Source organism: Eleutherodactylus coqui, chromosome 2 (assembly GCF_035609145.1).
Source record: "Eleutherodactylus coqui strain aEleCoq1 chromosome 2, aEleCoq1.hap1, whole genome shotgun sequence".
In the NCBI taxonomy this organism is placed as follows: Eukaryota; Metazoa; Chordata; class Amphibia; order Anura; family Eleutherodactylidae; genus Eleutherodactylus; species Eleutherodactylus coqui.
The window spans coordinates 84,187,987-84,199,599 of NC_089838.1; positions in this window are offsets into that span (position 1 = coordinate 84,187,987).

The following is an 11,613-nucleotide window of genomic DNA, read 5'->3' on the forward strand; positions in this document are numbered from 1 at the left end:
TGATGCACGCAGTGTTAGTATGCCTAGTTAGTATAAGCCACTACACCTGCTTTGATTGGCCAGTGCTGCCCACATGATCAGTGCTGGACAGTCAGGGAGTATGTAGTGTCTTAGACTATCGATAGGTAGTCAGAGCAGTGGTGTGGCCATCTTTGTTTGTCCAGGACTGGGAGACAGGGGGCTTTGCTTTAAAGACGTGTCCATTTTTGTTTTGCTTTTTTCCTCTACACATATGAAAAGCCATAACTTTAAAAAAAAAAAAAGACAAGTTGTCCTGTCGGCACAGCTGTGCAGGACCAGCTATAGTGCTCATCGGTACCAATTTGGGCTACATACGACTTTTTGTTCCATTTTAGAAGAAGCAGGATGAACGGAATATGGCAAATATATTGTTTTTTTTCTTCAATAGCATAAACCGTGTGGATTACCCTGTGGGTTGATGGGTTAGGTTTTTTTGTGTTTTTTTTTTTTTTTTTTTTTTTTTTTTACTAGTTTGGCATCAAAGTCCTTTTTGATTTCTTTAAAAAAAAATATATTTTTGTGTATTACTTTATTGTAACATATTTTTTTTTTTTTTTTTTTCTTGACAGCGCTGTGCTCTGAAATTCTGTTCCCCGTAGCGCCCTCGTGAACATACTTATTGTACAAAAATGTATAATATCAAACCACAAATTAGATGCAAATGTAGTCAAGTCCTGCTGTAACTTCTCTTTGATAATTGTTAGATTCAGGCTGGATTCACACGAACGTATACCAGCTCGGTTTTCACGCCAAGCCGATATACGTCGTCCTCATCTCAGGCAGGGGGGGATGGAAGAGCCAGGAGCAGGAACTGAGCTCCCGCCCCCACTTTGCCTCCTCTCCGCCCCTCTGCACTATTTGCAATCGGGAGAGGCGGGACTGGGATGGGGCTAATTCTCGGAACTTGGCCCCGTCCCACCTCCTTTCCTTGCAAATAGTGCAGAGGGGCGGAGAGGAGGCAGAGAGGGGGCGGGAGCTCAGTTCCTGCTCCTGGCTCTTCCATCCCCCCCCCCCCCCCCTTCCCCTGCAGATGAGGACGACGTGAAAACCGAGCCGATATACGTTCGTGTGAATCCAGCCTCACGTACCGGTGAGGGTATAGCGGTTCTTTACCAGGCGGCTGTAAGAAAGCACTATATATTGTGTTATAGTTTGCTCTTAAGGAGGAGTCGCGGCTCTAATGTATTCAAGTTTAATTATTACAAGTGGTGTCAGGCAATAGGAAGAAGGATCTGCAGAAACAGTGCCACTGCTTTCCAGAGGCTGTGTCTGGTATTACAGCTCTGCCCTCTACTTGATTGAAAATGAGTTGCAATACTGGGTAGCCCATGGGCTGGATGACTTATAGCAGTTCTCCAATGTGTATTAAATCTGTATCAGCAAACTACAATTATTGGGAAGTGTTAGGCCGGGCTCACACCGCCGTGGGTAGCTGCACACCTCGTGCGGAGGTACACAGCAAGTACGCCAATCCCCATACACTATCTTGGTCTGTACGCTCATGTAATATGGGCTAAGACAGTCCATGCTGCAATTTAGTCAGACGTATTACTTGTGTTAAAAAAACAAACCAAAAACTCAGGTGTGAGTGGCCCAATAGAAGTCAATGAGTTTTTGGCATTGTGTATTGCGTATGCGCAATGTCAATACACCCATGTGAGTCTGGCCTTTCCATAATAGTTTCATGCTAGATGGTCCAGATAACTCTAACGTACCAGTTTTTGTATCCAAGAATTTTTAGTTTTTTTTTTCCCTATGCCTTTGACTCTTTTTTTTTTTTTTTTTTTTTTTTTTTTTTCTTTTTAATGGCCAGTTTCTGCCATATTGCTTGCGGATCACACTGGTATCATGCAGCCGTAGGGATAGTTATTGCTTTGTCTCCAGTCAAGGCTCTGTGGAAATAGGAATATATTCCTGTAGGGAAATAGCCATCAGTCACCTATTAGGGATGGGACTTAGATTGTTAATTAGAGATGAGCAAGCATGGTCGCTAAGGGCAAATACTCGAGTGAGTATTGTCCTTTAGCGAGTACCTGCCCGCTCGTGAGAAAAGATTCGGGTGCCGGCAGGGGGGGATCTCTCTCTCCCCCAGCCCCCCCCCCTTCCTTCCCAAGCTCCTTCCTGCTCACTCCCACAACACACCGCTCACCCCCCACCTTTTCTCACGAGCGGGCAGGTACTCGCTAAGGACAATACTCGCCCGAGTATTTGCCCTTAGCGAGTATGCTCGCTCATCTCTATTAATCAGAAGCCAGGCAGGTTCTGACAGGTGGCTAAAAGCCGACTGCCAGCTTCAGAGTTGGTGATTATAGAAAAAATGTGACATAGAAAACGAAATAAATCAAGGCGATGCGAAATAGTATACTATTTTCTTTCCAGCACTGAAAACCAGCAATGAAACCCTATTACACACTTTAAAGTGACTCACAACGTTTTCTTCAGGAGGTGGAGGGTGTTTAAAAAAAAAAAAAAAAAAAGTTTAGCTTTAAATATCTCTTCTGTATGTGTAATGTAGATGATTTTCAGGGCAGCGAGGTCGACCCGAATCTTGCATCACCACTAGAACGTCAGCAACTTTATTGAAAGTCTTTCCACATGCTTGACATTTAGGGTGCATAGTGCTAATCTATGACTGGAGCTGTGCCCTGACTCTGCTGCCTGAGGCCTCTTGTACGCCAAAACCAGGAGTCCAACATGCAGAAGAAGTGCAAATCTTTCAAGTCTACTCTCACTTTGGTTCAGGCTTCCAGATCCTGAGCAGACTGCTGCTGTCTGAAAGCAGCCTTAAAGTAAAAAGTAGTGTGTCTAATGTACCTCGGCATGTTGTTAAATCTGATCAGACTTGGAGATTCAGGCGCACATTCTTACAAACCTAGTTTGGTACTAGGAGGAGTGAAAAGATACATTAAAACCATACAGATCATTGCAAAGACAGAAGAGACCGTTCCTGCTCCTTGGACTGAGACAAACCTTTACTGAAAAGCCATAGAATTCAAATGCAGGAAGCAGTGGCTCCAGACACAGGCGAATTTCAGACCTGGATCACACACTTAGGCCGAATGCCCACGGACGGATAATCGCTGCGGGATTCCCGGTCAGATACGCATTGTGGATTCTGCAGCAATAGCCGTCCATAGCCATGCTATGTTAACAAAAATAGCTGCATACTCTACTTTCCTGCATATTGGCACACCAAAGGTCCCCATTGCGTGCAGAGATGAGTAATATGTAGAGTAATTCCACACATCTGGAAGTCATTCGATGAATTAGCCGGTTCAATCGGTGGATTTGTGTCCCATGCGCAAAAAAACATGCCCTGTGGGCAGAAAAAATACAATAACCTACACTGACAAACGCAGAAAAAAAACTTGCATTCAAGGCCCATTTACACGTCTGTAGGCATTTTACGTGCGCCCGCCAGCGCGGTAAAAATGCCTGAACGGCAAAGGGCCCGGCGATTATACACCGAGGTTGCACTGCTGTGGGCCAGGGGAGACATTCCTTCTTCCCCCTGTCACCTTACTCTATAGCACACAAAAATAAGATCAGCATGGAGGACAATAGTGAAGTACTGAGCAGTGTAGATGTGATTTCATTAGAGAGGAATCATCTGGCAGCTGCTGGAATGCCTGTGCAAGTATCTCTTCCTACACTTTCCTCTGTATAGCATTTTACGAGCACCATGAGTCCATCACCCTCCTGCAATGTCTGTTCACGGTCTTATCTCTCCTACCAAGGGTAGTTTCACATGGGCAATAGCAATATTGCCACAAGAAAATCACATCTTTGTTCCTGGGATTTTTGAGCATCAGCGCTGCTTTTTCTCACAATTATTTTTAGCGCGAAAGTTAATAGGAGTTTCTAATGTTAAAACCGCATCGCACAAAAAGTGCAAGTTCGTGCATTGCAATGCGATTAACAGGAGGCTCCATAAGGAAACAGGGGCAATGGGAAAAAAACGCAAACCGCAGAAAGATAGGACATGCTGCAATTTTTTTTTCATTGCAACATTGCATGAGTGAAAACATCGCAAATGTAAAGAAAAACCATTGATAATCATTGTTTTTATAATTAGCATTTTTACTCATTCTCAAATTGCACAAAAATTGTGCAATTTTATCGCTCGTATGAATCCACCCTAAGAGCTTATTCAGACAGGCGAATATTGGTCGGATTGTCACGCCTGGCTGATATACGCTATCCCTCTCTGCAAGAGAGGGGGGGGGGAGGGGCCTGACCGGGAGCAGTGCACTGAGCTTCCACCTCCTCTCTGCTGCTTGCCACTGTTTGCAATGGGAGGGGCAGGGCGGTGTTAAGTCCCGCCCCCTCCCATTGCAGAGAGGGGCAGCGTATATCGTCCAGTCGTGAAAATCTGACCGATATATGCCTGTCTAAATAAGCCCTAAGGCCGATTTTACATATGCGTGACAACTGTGTGAGATCTGTGTGTTGCAAGACGCACGAATATGAACTCCATTCTTTTGAATAGGGGCATACACATGTTCTAGCTTTGGGCGATCCCATGGAACACATCATCCATTGTTTTCAATGAGGCTGGAAAACACATCACCTGGCATGCTCAGCAGCGTGCAATATTCCTGCAGATGCGAGGTGTTTTTATATCAAAACCGCCGTGCAGCTGATTGTGAAGTTTCTCGAATGTGGTGCGAAGCTGTTACCTGCCCCATTGACAACAGTGGGCGATACGAGGGTACGCCTAAAGGTAGGATGTGCCACGATTTGTTTCCAGCATTGTAGTGCGATGCAATGTGGGGCAAATTACTCGTGGGTATGACCCCATTGAAAGGAATGGGGTTCATATTTGTGCGAGATTTGTGCGTCTCGCATCACACAAATCTCACAAGATTTTTTTGGCCGTATGAAAATGGCCTCACATCTCAATCCAATCAAGCAAGTATCTGTACGATGTTCTGGGAAAACAAGTCCCAATCCATGAGGGCCCCACCCAACATACAGGACTAAGGCTGCCTTCACACTAGCATAAAAACCGTGCCAGGGTTTGTATGCTGCAAGATGCACAAATATGAGCCCCATTCTTTTGGAGGGGGTCATGCATATCAGCAATGTTTTCCCGTATGGCACTGTGATGCGATTCAAGAAACAAATAGCAGCATGTTCGCTCTCTCTGCGCGATCTCACATCGCAGCCGCATAGTTTTTAATGGGGCCGGCGGCAGCAGCGCATGGTCTCCAATTGAAAGCAAGAGGAGAAACTCTGCAATCCACCTGCTGCGGCTGTCGGGCACGGCGCAGGATTGCTTCTTCCCCGAAGGAATGTGAGGGTTTTTTTAACATAAAAACCGCCTCGCATCCTCAGAGAATTCACGTGGTAGGGAGCGCAAAATGGGGATGGGATTCATGGCCCCATATCGCACTCGCCCGTGTGAAGATAGCCTAAAGGGTGCCTACCCGGGAGCGATATTTTTTCTTGTGATGCGATAGCCACTGCCTCGCAGGGCAGAGAAAGCTCTGTGATATCACTGTTTGTTCTCAATGCGGGCAGCAGCACAAGTACATTGCGGACGTCTGCCACAGCTGTGACAGGTATGGTAGAGAATTCCTTCCCAGGTGATGTGTCCTTTTTATTTTTTTTTCCTACAGTTATTGTTTTTCGGGGTAGGGCCCCCCAAAAAATCTTTGTCGTGGAGAGTCCCCTGCCACTGCTGTTCTTACCATTGAAATCAATGAGAGACAATCGCAATCTCCTGCATTGGCTGTGACAGCCGCAGCAGGAGGTTCCTTCAGCCCTGCAGGGATGGGGAGCTGTTTCCCTGCGGACACGCCTCGCATCCAGGGCTTTAAGAAGGATTGCGAGAGCAATATGAGGGCGTCAATCACATCCTGATATCGCTCTCGTCAGTGTGCAGGAGACCTAAGTCCACCCAAAAGTAGTCTTGCAACACACAAATCACATGTGCAGTTTTTGTGGTAGTTTTTTTTTTAGTCAAGCCCAAGAGTGGATCAAGAGAAGAAAAGTATCCATCTTTCCTTTTCTACCACTCCTGGCTTTGGCTCAGAAGACTGGCACACGATCTGCTTGTGTGATTGCAGCATTGGACAGTTGCATGCAATACCTGCTTCTGTCCTGCAGAGGTCAACACTGCTCAACCAAACGGCTGCTAAGAGTTGTTTTAGTCCCTCCATGGTAGTATCTTAAAGATATGGCCAAATTAGGAAGATGAGAATGTTTGTCCAAATTCCTGAATCATTGCCAGGCCCTGAGAGATTCACTAAGGCCATAATACACTGCAGCGCATCTCTATTAACCCTCACCTGTATTCATGGTACGTGATGGCGTTTACCGCGGTTCATGTCACACTAAAGGTTCACTATTTTTTTCTTAATGTATTTTGTGCAGAGTTGTGTCAGTCCATAAAAAGAAGAAGCTTTACTTATTAGTGGACCCCACAACGACCAATCTGATCCCATCATCGCCATTTCTGTACGGACAGCCCTTTGTTCTGTATTGTTCAGGGGACACAAGTTATGGCATAAAAAGGAAGGGGCTAATAAATCCTAAATGCACACTGGGTCTCCTCCGAGATACTCGGCAGCTCCATTCGCTTCAGTGGGGTAGGCTTTCTTGGTGTTTAGTCATACACAGGACTAGATGGGAAATTTCAGTCTAAGCGTTCCTTCACACACATGTATGCACAATTCTGCATGCTTCAGTACAGCGCATTTGCAAGCATATCGGTGTATTTTACGCTACTTTTTTTGCGCATGCAGGGCATGTATATTGCGCATTTGTCCATAGACTTCTATGAGGACACTTGGTGAAAAAATGCACACAAAAATAATGCATGTCCTATTTTTTTTGCTAACGCAGTAAAGGACAATGAGACCGAGCCCATTAAAATCAATGCGCTTGTGCAAATTTTGTGGGCACTAATACGCCAGTGTGAAGGAGCCCTAAGGCTGGTACACGCAAGCGTATGCACACTTATATTCGCCTCAGCGCAAGTTTCTTGCACAACAAACAAGTTTTTTTTTTGTGCACACATTGGTGTATTTTACGGTACTTTTTGCCCCCACAAGAAATGTTCATTTGCACACAGCAAACAAAGACGCACCGATTGAAATGCCTAATTAGTTTCCGCTGTATTCCTTTTCCAGCACAATTACGCAGTGTCTCACGCATCCTTTTGCGTATTACATAGGCATTTGCACCCACTCCCATTGACTTTTATGGGGAGCTTTGGTGCGCAAATATGCAGACAAATCGAACATGTTCTTTTTTATGCACACCCGCAATGTATTAGTCGTTGTGTGAATGGTGGTGGAGCGGGACTGTAATCCCTTCCGGCCGCCCGCCTCCATTCACTGATTCGTAGATGAATGACTGCCTGTTTGCACAGGCTGATGGTCGCTGAGTTAAAAAAAACAAGCAACTCCGACAAGGGAACAATTATCACCCAAATTCACTGTTTCCAGTGATTATTCAGGCAATAATCGCCCCATGTAAGGGTACCTTAACTTCACTTGCGTCAGAAGCCGTATTCTACCGCTGGGCCGCTGGTCTGCCACGTGTAACTGAAGCTGTTATCAGTTGCTGAAACAATGAACGCTCCATTAAAGGGTGCGGATAAAAGGTATATTGGATTTATAGTGTGTTATATGCAACAATTCTAGAGCAACGGCAGACAAGGTGCTTGTTAATATGAAGCGGTCCACTAGGAGCTCCGCCTGTGACACCGCCCTGGGCGGGCTGACCGCTGACTTACCCCCTTCCAGGAAGAGCGCTATCATCAACTTTATTTGTAGAGCTCCTGATAACCCTTATTGCAACAACAAAAAGTCCAATGCAAAAAGTGGTCTGGAGACTGTCCAATTCTCATTATGTACAAGTCTGCAGTCTGGGAATGTATTCCAGTCAGAAAACCACAAACTTAAAACATTCCAGTGGTGTCATATCCATTTTACAGCAACTTACGTGATAGAAGAGTCTCCCTGTCTCTCATTCAGTAAGAAAATGGTCTTAAAGTCAGAGTAAAATAATGACATCACTAATGGGATATCTTTCCCCCTAGGCAGTGGTTCCCAACCTTACTATTGTAGAGGACCCCCTAAAGCCGCTCCTGCCTTAAAGAAGCATGGTGTAGGGGGGGGGGGGGGTGTAAAGCTTTCTATAATTCTGGTCCAATGTTATAATTTGGCTCAGATATTTACTGCGTTGCAAAGTGTCTCTGAGCAGTGTCCTGATGAAGCCCTGATCAGGGTGTAGGGTAAGAAGAAGCTCCTCCATAGTGATTCCAACAGAGTCTGGTACCACAGATATCGGCTTCTTCGTTGCGTACAGGACGGCACACACAGGAAGTGGGGGAAAAGGTCAGCGGTCACAGACAATGCACTGCCACCACGGAACTGGAGCTGCAGGCTGGATGAGTGGCAGGAGAGTAGCTAAAGGCTCAGGGGCCCGGGTGCAAATTTTTAGCTCAGGCCCATTACCTGTACCTGTACCCATACCTAAACTGTGCTGCATACAGCTGCAAAACGTATTTACATACATCATCTAGCCCCTTGGCATAAGCTTTCCAAACATGACTCATTTCCTGCACTACGTAACATTTGTTTGTAGTCCCTTAGGCTCGGTTCATGTTTTTTGTTGCATTTTTGAACTACAATTAAAAATCACATAAAAAATTGCATGCATTTTGTTTTTCCTTAACCGCATGCAGGTTTTTGATGCATTTTTTAATTGTGTGTAATCATATACAGAAAAATGCCCAATTTATACCAGCTTGGTCGCATAAACCATTACATGTCCCATGTGGACTGAAGTATGCTGTATTTAGGAGTCCTATTTCTCCACCCTCTTTGGTTAGGCCTAGTTGTGGTATAGCCCTGATACTGGATACTTGCTGGGGAAGTGAAGAGGGGGCTGTGGCTGGGCTATAGGCACCAAACCTGAAACAGCTATCCACATGGCAGGGGTTGCAAGAAATCTTAGGTCTAAAGTGCAAGCTGGAAGATGTAGTTGGACTAATTAACTGCCTATACCCTCCTAGTAAGGGACTGTGTAAAACAACCACCTGCTAGAAGATACCACTTCTGTCAATTTGGATGTACCAATCTTTGTATTACTGTTTACAAGAGACCGTGCCGTCTATGTTACATGAAATTGGTATAGTCAATATGCTCTTTCACAAGGCCCACCAAACACTGATTGACAGCTTTCTCCCTATGCACAGTAATAGAAAGAAAGCTGTTAATCACAAGAAGAGAAGAAAGTAAACATTCTGACAAGTTTCTTTTAATTGTAGTTGCTGAGGCTGAAAAAGAGCCAGAAATAAAAATAGGCAAAGTGAAGTATCATAGCAGAGTGTGTGGGTGGGGTGGGGTGGGGGGATGGGGTGATAGGTTGTGCAGTTTGGGCTAGAAATTTGGGGTTCTGCAATGTAAAAGTAGCTAAAGATGTGGTGTCTGCATTGTACGGTCCTCAGACATTTGAGGTGTGATGCTGCTTGCCAACACATACCTGTTGCCATCATTTTGGAGATTTGGGAGCCTATATTGTATTGTAGACCTCATGGTGGTGTATACCGATGCTCAAGTGTTTCCATGTACTGTAGTTTTTTTCTGACCTCTGTATTGAATATGTCCAATAATCCATCTTGTTCATCAGCCACCGAACATCTGTATTAGGTATTAGTCAGCGGTGCTCCTTGCATTGTATAAAGGTTACTGATTGCCGTCTGCACCATCATTCTGTCACTACAATGTTATGCACATATTTTGGCAGTCACTTGAAAGTCTGCGTATTTGTTTTGGACTTGCCTGAACCCGATTTATTTTTGTCAACTTGAACTGTCAGATCTTGCTTTGTCTGATATCTTTACTGTCTCTGGCTCCTGCTGTCTCTTCTGACTTTCAATAGTTTATGTTAACTCTTCCTAACATGCAGCACTCTAAAAACCTTCAATATTTATGTAGGTCATTAGAATGTCCACTTCTTGCTTTCATACTGCGATTGGATGTTAGTAGGGGTTCTCCAGAATGAATTTATGACATGAGGCATATTCATCATTGCACTCAGAGCATGCTTGGAGCATGGAAAACAAACTCGGACTGTAGTAATAGGAAGTGACTGCTGCCAGCGCTCTCCCTCCCACTCCTGTCTGGGTGTACTCTGCCTATTCCCTGACATCACTACCATTAAATGGCTATTCTAGGACTTTTTACATTTTTTTCTGTTGATGACCGATGGGGACCCAATGAATCCAATGGGAACTCTGCCTACAATACCACCCCAGGCCAATGTGCTATGGTCAGCCCTTTCTGCTTCCTGCGCTGACCGCAGTGACAGCGGCCCTGGGAATTAGCTGATCTAAGGGGCGGCCTTCGCCAATCATCTATTAATGTTCTGTTGGTCATCAATAGAAAAAATAAAGTTTCGGAATACCCCTTTAATACTCCCCCTGACAAGTGTGTTCACTGGACTTGTAGGGATTAACCCTCTGATGGGTGCATGTACTGAGTGCATTTATAAAGATCACAGGTTCTGAGGATGTGTTTGCCTTCAGAGGGTTAATCCCCACAAATCCAGTGAGCTCACTTGTCAGGGAAGCGGCAGAGTACAGCCGGCCAGGAGTGGGAGGAAGAGAGTTGACAGCAGTCATTGCCTATAACCACAGTAATGGTTTCTATGATCTCCAAACTCAGAGCATGCTTGGAGTGCAATAATGAATATGCCCATGAGATGCTGGCAATTTTTACTACTCTGTAGGATCACTCCATAGGAGGGTAGGCATTACTTAAAGCATACCAGAATTTTGCTTAGCCATAAGTAAGCCATAGATTACAGGTGCAATTCTCCCCTCCTTCCCCCCCTTTCTTCTTCACACTTTTTTGGCTGCGCTGCGGTTTACAATCCTCCATAGCAGGGGCATGGTCCCTACCAGCCAGTCTGCCTGTACTATACCAGCTATGACTTCCGTTTAACAGGCATAAAAACCCCAGTTTGCTTACTATTTTCAAAAGGTAAAAACTTTCTAATGGTGGCTTTACATGAGGCAACTATTGGCGAAAAATCGCTTAAACGAACGATTTTCAGTGATATTTGTCCCATGTAACCATGAGACCCAATAGGGTACTGAGCGAAAAATCTCCCAATGGTTGCTAGTCACTTTGTTTCAGCTCAATGTAACAAAGCGACTTCTCTCTCAGTGTAAACAGGCAGTTGTTCATCTTTGAGCGCCTACCTATTTACAGTGAATAAAGGCAGCGAGCCAGAAGAGAATGGAGAACGTGCTCAACCTCCATTGACTGATACCAGGAGTCATAAGGCTTGGGTTGACTGTCAGGGTCCCAACAGTTGTCTCATATAAAGCCACATTTAGTCGGGATTCACATGAGCATAAATGTATTTGCACGCCTTTGTGGAATGAGTGTTGCATATTTGCATGCACATTGGTGTATTTTACTACACTTTGCCCAGGCATGTCATGCACAAATAACACGCACCCATGCTCCCAGCCATTGAAATGGCCAATAGTTTCATGAGTTCTCTTTCTCTGCGGAAATACCCCATAGAAGTAGCATGGAGCCCTTCTGACTAATGTGGTCTCACACT